General features: G+C 33.5%; 1 non-coding gene across 1 annotated transcript; it reads left to right on the forward strand.

Annotated features, from left to right (window-relative positions):
• The first annotated feature begins 2283 nt into the window (after positions 1 to 2283).
• Positions 2284 to 2356, forward strand: TRNAK-CUU (transfer RNA lysine (anticodon CUU)). Its single transcript has one exon. It is a non-coding gene; the product is annotated as a tRNA-Lys (tRNA).
• The last annotated feature ends 8852 nt before the right edge of the window (positions 2357 to 11208 follow it).

Here is an 11208-nt window from a genome sequence, read left to right on the forward strand (position 1 = left end):
TTTTTTTTTTTTTTTTTTTTTTTCTTTCGTGCAAAAGGCTTGTGCTTTCTATTAAGCGTTGTAAATTTCAACAAAAGTTTCATCTTAGGCCGTTTCACTTTTTACCTTCCATTCCTTCACCAAAATTGCTTCTTTCTTTCTTGTTTAAGGCTAGTTTTTCAATTTTTTTAAACTTAGTGGCTATTTCTCCAATGTCTCAATTTTTAAGGTTGTTTTTCCATCTTTTATACCTTTTATTATTATCTTCATTTTTTTTGGACCATTAAAAATTTCTCTTTAACAAGTAACTTTTTATGGTATAAGGATGTTGGTACTTGTTTTAGACATTGTTAACCCTTTAAATGCTGGTTGTCTCTTACGATAATAATGCATATAATTAATTTGATTTTGAAAGGTTTAGGTTGGAATTCAATTGTTGTTGGAAGTAAGAAAATATTGATATTTAATGAGAAATAGATGGGGGAGGAGGGTAAGAAAAAAATGTGGGAAGTTAGGAGATGGGAGATGACGTAAGCAAAACATAAATGTCGAACAAAAATTGGGAAAAGAAAACAAAAAAGGAAAAATGGAAAAAGATAATAAAGGGAAAGTAAGCGTGTGGGTCCCATTTGGCGTAGAGCGGGAAAGTGATGCGGAGTTGTGCGATCGCTTTCCACGCCGCCTTTAATGCTTTTCCCACTCTTCCCCCTTTCTATTATTTTCATCATTTTTCAAAACTATATATACAATCCATTTCCTATCGGTGTCGCATCAATTTTTTGTTTTAAAATTTGTTTTTTTCGATTCTTCTATTCTCATTGTTCAATATCAATATTGAAATCCCACTCCGAAGGAAGTACCCCTTACATGGTTTTTTGAAAGCATGTTTAGAAATTCCAAAAATTTAGTACTCAAAACACGAGAGTTCTTTCATTTGTAGAGTTAACTATACTAACAAGAATGCTCCAAGCTCTCTCTTTAATCAATATTCACGCTTTTAGTGCCAACACTATTTTGTGGATGGTCTTTGGTGTAGACCAAGTTCTGAATACCCCTCTTTATGGAAGCAATGAATGCATACAAAATACTATTAATGTCTCATTTAACCGTGGACTCAAACACCAATACTTGTCTGTCATTTAGTATTCATATTATAATACCTCTTTCAATTGTAATCATGTCACTCGTCTCCATTGATTCTTACAATAATTGATATTTTTAACACCCAAGTCCCAATGAAGTGTTTTATGTGTTCATGGTCTGCCAATTTGTAGCAAACCTGACTCAGATCATCAACTATGAGTCCTTACAATTGGGTGAGAGCTTAAGCTAGGTGGAGAATCAAACCAAATTCTAACGAGGACATCCCCTGTTTAAAGTCTTGCCACCTTTTTAACCTTTTTTTTTTTTTTTTTTTTTTTTTTTTTTTTTTTTTTTTTTTTTTTTTTTTTAATTTCAGAATAGCCCCATCATACTCCCTTTTTAGTGGGTCTTTTTTAAAAATTATCTTCTACCCATTGAAAAACTTTTGTGTCAACTTTTTCTTCAAAGTTTTTAAAACGTGTCTTATACGGAGAGGTTTTTACACCCTTATAAAAAATGTTTCGAGGTTTCTACACCCCTTATAAGGATTGTTTCCGTCGGCTAAGGAGAAGTTTCTACACCCTTATAAAAAAAAAATGTTTCGTTCTCCTCTCCAACTGATATGGGAGGTCACAAATATTACTTTTCTCTATGACATTTTGAATTTTTGCACACGCATTCATATATTTGTGAGAAGAGCTGTATTGCTTATTAAGCAATGAAAGAAACGAGGTGTAAAAAAAAAAAAAAACATGTTAAATTTGTTTCAAAATGATTGAACCTTCTTTATAATGTTGTTAATGGATCGCTCACTTCTAAAAAGTTATAAGGTTTTTTTACTTTCAAAATAATGTTTAGTTTTTACACCATTGTTGTTTTCAAGATAACAAGGGTTTCTTTGTCACGGTGTCGAAAAAGATTAAGTTTATTAAGTATACATACATATAAGTTAAAGATTTTTAGACCGAATTTATACTTTTCTTCTTCAATTGATATCGTCGTTAAACTCGTATGTGGGTATATATTAGTAAAGCAATATCTAAACCTACCTGTGATATAAATATTGAACTATAAATTGTTAGAAGAAAAAAAAAAGTAGAATAAAAATGACATTGGACACAAGTACCGCACAATAGGTACTAACATCCACGTTAGCTTAGTGCCTATGGAAATTGTTAAAAATAGGTTATATATAAAATAAAAGTCCAATTTAGAAAATAAGCCCGTCTAGCTCAGTTGGTAGAGCGCAAGGCTCTTAACCTTGTGGTCGTGGGTTCGAACCCCACGGTGGGCGATTCATTTTCATGTTGTCTGAGATTTTTTTTTTTTTTTTTAAATTTCTTTTTCACATTCTCTGTAAGCATAAATAATATATTTTGTTACAGATATTATTAGTTAGTATATGTTTTGAGTCCTCAAACATGTTTTTCCATTTAATCCTCATTATTTTAAAGGAATTTAATTAACCATTTATTTTCTAATATTTACCCGCTTCAATTTTGAAAATGAATGTCAGATAATATATTATTAAATTATTTGTAAATTAAATATATTTAGAGATGTGGACATAATTTATTGACATATTAGAAGAAGTGAATAAAGTAACCCAAAACACTAACATGTTCATATTCCCAAATATGTAAATAAAATAATAATTAAATGGCACTCCAACTTTTAGTTACAAAACAATTTTTTTTTTAATTTTTTTTTAACAAAGGGACCTAATTAAGATTCTTAAAGTTTATTAAAGATAAATTTCGTAATTTTAAAACATTAAAGACTAAATTAACGGATTTGGAGATGTTCTATGAGATGTAGATAGACTGATTTCATCCCTATATTGATAGTATAATTTTTTTTTAGCTGTATTTTTTTATAGACGGGTTCTCTTCAAATTCTTCTTTATTGAATTACCAAACGACCTAACACTTTGGTTTGAAGAATAAAGTATTTTTTTTTTATTAAAAGGTCAAAAAAAAAAAAAAAAATTAACTTTTTTTTATTTTTTTTATTTTTTATTTTTTATTTATAATTTATTTCTTTACTGTTAATAAATGTTAGTATAAGGATCATAGACTTTATATAAAGTCTATGTAAAAATAAAAAAAAAAATAAAAAAACCATAAAAGTTTTCATGCTTAAAACGGGCGACAAAATGCAAGAAATCAAAACACTATTATTTTTACGCTTAAAAACGTACAAAATAAATTCGTGGGAGTTAATATAAAAATGTTTGTAAAATATTTCGAAGTCCAAAAAATAAAAATTTAAACAAAAGACAACATAAGAGACAAATCTAATAGTCCTCTCATCGGCTGGTATAAGGCAAGAATAAGTACAAAAATATTCAATATGCAATGTACTAGTATAATCTCATCGAATCTTCTCTTATTTAATATTTAATGTTTCTTACGAATATGTGTTCTATTTTTGACCTAGAATTAGCCAATTGCATAGTTTGAGTCAATCAAGTCCTCTCAAGCTCATATGTCCATTTACCAATTTCACTTCTATCCAAGATTGTAAGTCAACTATCAGAGTTTTCTCAAGGTTCTAGGTGCGCTTAGCTTCCATTTCCTAATCTCTTTGATCCATCTAGGTCATTATGCTTTCGGCATATAAGTTGGGATGCCCTCATCAACCATTGGCTCTATGGTGGATCTTGGTGGTTTGATGCTCTAAAACCTTAAATGTATCAGGACTTTAATTGGGAAAGGGATGGAATGGGTCATTGCAGAATATGTAAGTCGATGCTTGACTTGCCAGAAGATCAAGGCACCAAAACATGGACCTTTAAGACTATTGCAATCTGTAAGTGTGCCCCAACGGAAGTGTGAATATGTCACTATGGACTATATTGGAGTTACTAAAGACAAAGAAAATGTTCATTACTATATGGGTCATCATTGATAGATTAACTAAGTCGGCCCATTTCATCCGGCAAGACAACATACCCAGTAGAGAAGTGGGTTCAATTATAAATGGAAAAGACTGTTCGACTCTAAGAAATACCAGTTTCAATAGTGTCAAATCAAGATGCGAGGTTCACATCTCGACTTTGAAAGAGTTTGTAGAAGGCACTTGGGATGTAGTTGAAGTTTAGTATGACCTTTCATCCTCAAACTGAAGGATAAACCAAACAATTGAATTAGATCCTAGAGAACATGGTGGGGCATGTGCCATGGACATCTTGGGAGGAGCCACCTACCTCTCATAGAGTTTGCCTACAACAATAGTTACAAAACACAAATTGTATCTATAGGGATGAAGTCTATTAAAGATAAATTTTGAATTACTATATGGATGAAGTCTATTAAAGATAAATTTCATAATTTTAAAATATTAAAGATTAAATTTAAAAAATTCAAAAGTTTTTCCACTTGTAAAAAAAAAAAAAATCTTGAAGAGTACCTTCATAAAAAAACTCTTAAACATCAAACAATTTTTTTTAAAAAAATATCTTTATCGTAGATGAAACAGTTAATACTTTGTTTGTTTCAAATATATAGAGATATACAGAGATGTTAATTTCTTTGATTCAAGTGGAGTTCCATCCTACACATCCTTGAATCGTGTGGTTGATGATTCAATTTGGAATCCTTATTGTTGGTTGTAGATGAAAATTGTTAATAGATTGTTTTAAATATACCCTCTTTCAAGATGATTTAAAAAAATAATCTTTAACTTTCAAAAGTGTTTCAAAAATATATTTCATCTTTCCAAAGTTATATCAATGCTTTTATAACTTTTTTTTAAAAGTCCAAAAGTATCTTTACCATTAGTATATGAAAATAACTATTAGTACCATGTTTGAAAAGTATTCATAAACTTAATTCTTTTTTTTAAATTTATCCATATTATTTAAACACTTTAAAAGTTCAATTGGTATATATGAAACAAAGGAATAATACTTTCCATCCAAAATTAAACGTAAAACATCTTTTTTTTAGATTAAAAGTATTGTTAAAAACTATTAATGAAAATATTTATGATAAAATATAAAGTTTAAGAATATTTGTGATCTAAACTAAAAACATGGAATAAAATACATTTGATGGGTTACGAGTCAGATTGGTTGAGGTCCCCTATGCTTAGTGTCACGATCCTACTTTTTCAGTCGTGTGGCATCATGATCTTGACACTCTCACGACCCGTCATAAGAGAAATTTAGGCCCCATATTCATTTTTCGATCGACTTTGTGACTTCGTTGAACCTTAGGCAAGATTTGTCTTCGCCAACCGAACATCAATTGAACAAAATCCAAGCTTGTTCAGTCACACACACCACCTACGCGTGCACGTTCAATCATGTACGACACAACCAACTTGCCTCTATACTAGACCAAGTCATTCGACTCAACCTTGCCTTTATTCGGGGCCAAGGTCTCTCATGTGCATCGTCACGTCCAACATCATCTTGGTTCCCAATTAACATGGCCTATGTGTCTTGACGCCATCCTAAGTCACAGCGTATTGTCGGCCATCAAAGTTCACTCGGTCATATCATCGAGGATAGACCCATGTGTCGTTCATAACATTAGAGCATCTCAAACATCTATCTATTCGAGCTCTATCAAGGGATTGTGTAACAACCAAAAATGAAGGAAATCAGCTACACAAAAATAAGCCACTCAGGTCAGACTCAAAGATCCATAGAAAGATTTAATTTTAAGGATATAAGACTGTTGGAGAATGATTGGAAAAAAAAAAGGTAAGTCAAAAGGATGAAAATGTTATTTTTTTCAAATTTTAAAGAATTTTTCCTTATATCTAGAAGGAATTTCAAGGTAATCAAAAAGAAAAAATGACCAACAAAAAATGAAATTTTTTTTAAAACAATTATGGATTTTTCCATAAAAATTTCAGATTACCAAAATGCCTTTAAGACTATTTATGATATTTCAAGGTGCTTCAATGACCTGTTACTTTCTAATAGGTCTATTTTTAAGGACATGAAGATATGTTTGAGATTTCAAGTTTGGTAGACTAAATTTGGAACTTAAACCATGTTAGGACCCAAAAAAACACCTCAAGACTCTTCTAGAACCCTCTCCAGAATTCATCGTGACTCTATGACCTTCTAGAATAACTTTGTTGTTGTGATGGGTCCATACGTTTATGAATGCACGTTACAACTTATGCTTTAAGGAATTATGAACCTTAGAAACTTAAAAGATTGAAAACGAAGAACAATACCACATATGCACCACAACTACCAAAGTAAGAAGAATGCTAGGTACCACTCAAGGATAAGGGATCAAGGTCCTCAAACTCAAAAACTTAAAATGCTACTCTAATCATGTTCAATTGTGACCCATGACCTCCCACCACGCGGTGCTTCAGAGGCCCATGTTTTCCTCTTCGAGGTGGGATGCCCTGCACCATGTTTTTATTGCAGGGTGTCATTTTTTGCCTCATGTTTCCCCCACCTAGATGAGATGCCCTGCACCATGTTATGGTTACCCCAAAGATTTGTAGGATGCCATGTTCATGTATGCACTGATCACATGATCTTTATGGTCTATCATGGGGAGTAATCTAGGGCCACAATGAAATTAGAAGAGAGTAAGTTATCTTAGCCACGAATCAAGAACCTCCTAAGACCTCCCACGGTACAACATCTTCATGACTTAAGCTACGCTACTTGGAATGCATGAAGCCTTGACAGTAGGTTTTAAGACTATGTCACTTGGAACGCATGAAGCTTTTGACATAGGTTTTCAGACCGTATCGAAGAGCAAGCCTAAGATGCAGGTTCAGACTATGTCACTTGAAACGTATGAAATCTTGGATGTAGGTTAAGACTGTGTCGCTTGGAATGCATGAAGCCTTGAACACAGGTTGTCAAGTTCATGACTAGTACCGTACATCCTAGGGGTTGTGTCTTGGAGAACGAATCAAGAACATAACAAGAACCTAGAAAGTAACAAGAACAAGATGAAGGTCAAGGACTAGAATATGGATCAAGATCCAAGTTCTAAGGATATGACCCTTAGAGGATAACCAAGGTTTCAAAATCCAAGGACCAAGGACCAAGGTCCTCAGAATAGATCATGATAAGAACCCCAAGTCAAGAACAGAACTAAGAGGCCTAAGTACTTACAACAAAAAACCGGAACAAAACAAGAAAGAATGTGGTACTCTAGTATATCAAGGATACGATTAAGAGCTTACAGGTAGGTTATTATTGAGTCTTTGTACCCATTTCTTATTTTCCATTTTTTTTTCAGGTAATAAAAAGCTGGTCAAGGTCGGGAGCGGACTCTAGAGCAGGTGCCATAGACAAGCCTCACCCGTCGTCCTTCAACCGTTTTTGTTTTAAAATGTTTTGTGTCGTTCCTTATTTTATGTTTTAACTATTGTGTCTAGTTTTAATTACTCATGTATGAAAACTATTTAGTTTTAATGAATATTATGTTTTAAATACTGTTTGTTTTATTTCGCAAAAAATTTACCCATGTTTTTTGAGTCATCAAGTCAGCCCGGTCCTTAGACATTGACCCTCTTGTGACCATGTCATGTCATTTATGGACTCCGTACTGGATAGTGGGTGCATAATTCAATCTCTAACATGGGTTTGGGCGTAAAATCGATACACCCATGCTGTCTGGTACTATCCTTGAAAGACCCATTTTAAAGGAAGTCGTCTGGGATACTTGTCTCGAAACACTCGCTCTAACTTGAGACATGCATGTGCCACAGGGTAGCTCGCTTAGGCCACATAGCCCAAGGCGGTGGAGAGCTGACACCATGTTGTTGGGTTTTATGTCCTAAAACTCAGTTTGTAAACAAAAACATATTCTATTTTCAATAAAGTTATTATTGTTATTTATTCAGTAAAGATTGTTATTGAATAAAGTGAACTTTACGATCATTAATCTAAATCCAATAAACTAAGAACATTCTGGCTATAGTATGATTACTTGAACTATATGTAGAGACATAAGAGTGAATCAAGTTCAAGTATATAGTCAAAATGATCTATAGTACAAGGATAAGGCTGAGTACCTTATTCTGGGGACACTATGGATGCGGCCCACTTTTGTATATGATATAAACAATGTGATCACTAAATTGTACATGTGGAGACATGTGAGTGGGGGCGTCCTATGCAATGAGTATTGCATAAGATCGGACCATGAAGAAAACCACTCTCACTTTATAATGTCATTTACTGTTGAGACTAATTTTCTTTTCATTCGATAACCTAGATAACTCGGTTTTAATCCTGAGCTAACCATGAACTCCTGTTTATTCGGAATTATCCTTAGATTTGCATGGGTGAGAGTGTCTCTAGTTCGCCGACTCAATAGGCCTCCCATTTCAGGGGTAAGACTGGGTGAATGGCTGGGGACGTGGGGTGCAAGATGGAATTCACTCCTACCCACTTTTAGGGATAGAAGAAAGGTAGTTCCCTTAAGCACTGACTCCCGGTCTTGAACAAGGGGCCCCACCCTCTCATTGGCCTGAGAGGGATTCGGTTTACTGGTTGGACCACAAACCAATTGTTCATTAGAGGATCAGTGAGACATAAGGAACAAGAAGTAACTTTAGGGGTAAAACGGTAAATTGACCTAGCTCTAGTTACGAACAACCTGTGAAGGATCGACTTACTAATCATGGTTATATCAAATGGACAGAAATATATCTATAGTGAGGGGAGTGCAACTACTAGGCTATAGTGGAGTGTCCTAGTAGTTAACGAATGTTGGTTAACAAAGTTAATGAGTTTAGCCGGTTAATTTTGGATTGTCGGAGCCCATGATCTATAGGTCCATTAGGTCCTCTGCTAGCTCATATCGGACTAAACCATAGAACAGTGTGAGGAGTGAGTTCGAAGTGTTCGAATTCAAATTAGGGAATATGCGCTACATATATACGATATATTTAACCGCATTTTTGTTTTATTTACGAATTAAACAAAAGAAGAGAATCTGAGATATTTAAATAAGATTTAACTATCTTGATCAATTATGTGTCGGAATTGATTGAGATTGGCATTTGAATTAATATTAAATATTAATTAAATAGTTTAATTAATCATTTAATGTTACTTTAATTTGAAATTCATTATTCAACTTAATTGTTGAATTAAAATGTAGAAAGTCAAAATGTTGAAAAATTTGGTTTAACCAAACTTGCAGCCAAATAAACCCCACAAGTTTGAGTGGAATTTTGAGTGTCAAAATTTGGTTAACTCAAACATGCATGCTTGCCACATAATCCCAAACATTTGAGTGGAATTTTAAGTTTCAAAATTTGATGATCTCAAATTTGCATGAACATGCAAACATGACTCTTTAAATAGAGTGATCATGGTACATGGAAGGTCTTTCTTCTTCTTGGTGGAAAACCTTGAGAAAAACCTCTCACAAACACTCTCTTCATATATACAAAATCCCTCCCAAGTTTAGTCACTCACCGGATTCCACAATCTCGTTCTAAGGCCGGAGGATAGTGAAGAAGACACTAGTGGTGGTTAGAAACCGGTTCGTGAGGAAAAAGAAGTTTGAACTACAAAAGGTTAGTATTCAAACTCATTTAAGTTTTAATACTTATGAACATGCTAGTTATTTACTATAATTAATGTTCTAAAAGTGTCTTAAGATCCAAATTGCTTCCGCATGTGTTATATTAACACCATCACATGTCTCCCCCTAAGGTACATTTTGAGGCATTTTCAAAATGGCGGGTGTAAACATGGTTTTGGCGAACGAACATACGATGTCGTGGAGTGTTCGTCCAGTGTCCGATTGACACCAAATTTGGACAACTTTCAGATTTTATATAGACGTAATTGACTCTAGAATCACATGTCTAAATTTCCTTCAGAACTCTGGCTTTCGAGGATAAGGTCCAAGGCCCTACCCAATCCTTTAACAAGCTTATCTTTGACACACATGTCTACTCGTGGTCTTTATCTTTCTTATATCTCATCTTCTCTTCAATGTCTACTCTCTGTGGAGTGTTAGATGATGTACCATCTTTTTTTTTTTCGCACCATGACACTCGTCTAGGCCCTCATGTGACCGGATGGGCGGCACTTGAGGGTCAACCGTTTCGCTTGTCACACTGTGATGATCACAACCTACCCTCTTCGTAGTAATGTTGTGACACTCAACATCACAGTGCTATACATTTATGATCTAAACTTGGAATATCTAAATTATTTATCAGTGTTAACAGTATAAAATGTTGAGTTTGAACATTCTCATCAAACCATGTGCAGAAGAAATTAATAAAATAATACCAAAAAATAAAAGTAAAAATCATAAGCGTTTACCATGCTTGTGAGTAATTTATAACAACAATAAATAGTCGAAGAAAATTATTAATATTTTTGTACGTTTCTAGATTCTAATTAATCAACAATGAAGAGATGCAAAACTGCTTTAAAATATGTGAAAATCATATAGATGATATTGAGAGAGTATTGAAGGAGAGAGACAATTAATGAATGAGATTTTTTTTTTTTTTGTCAGGTTTTTGTTCTTGTTGTGAATTCTTGTCATGGTCTGGCCTATGCATTCGGTACTAGATTCTAAGTTCTTAACTTTGGTTCTTGTTGGGTTTTTAGTACTGAGAATTTGAATCTTAGATCTTTCTTCTAGTTCTTATCTTTGGTTCTTAGTTCTTGTTATTGACCTTAATTTGTATTCTCGATTCTTGTGTTTGGTTTATATTTCTTGAGTAGTATCTAAGTTTTGTGTAAGTAATGCTACTTTAGGGTATGGGTGGGTTGTAAACTTACTTGATCGTGATTACTTGAAAATCAAAAGCCACCAAAAGCTTATCTTGAGGCAACATCCTTATCACTTGAAAATCAAGAGTTAACCTTAAGCTTATGTAACACTCGACTCTAACACGTACATAGCTCTCACTTAAACGCCCTTAATTTTGAAATTTTTGATATGGGTGTGTTGTAAACTTACTTGATCGTGATTACTTGAAAATCAAAATCTACCAAAAGCTTATCTTGAGGCAACATCTTTATCACTTGAAAATCAAGAGTTAACCTGAAGCTTACGTAACACTCGACTCTAACACGTACATAGCTCTCACTTAAACGCCCTTAATTTTGAAAATTTTGAGGTTTTGTTAGGGATCTTAGAGAGTGAATCTCAAATCAATGCACAAGGGAAAAAT

This window comes from Cucurbita pepo, chromosome 8 (assembly GCF_057944985.1).
Source record: "Cucurbita pepo subsp. pepo isolate OVF chromosome 8, ASM5794498v1, whole genome shotgun sequence".
NCBI lineage: Eukaryota > Viridiplantae > Streptophyta > Magnoliopsida > Cucurbitales > Cucurbitaceae > Cucurbita > Cucurbita pepo.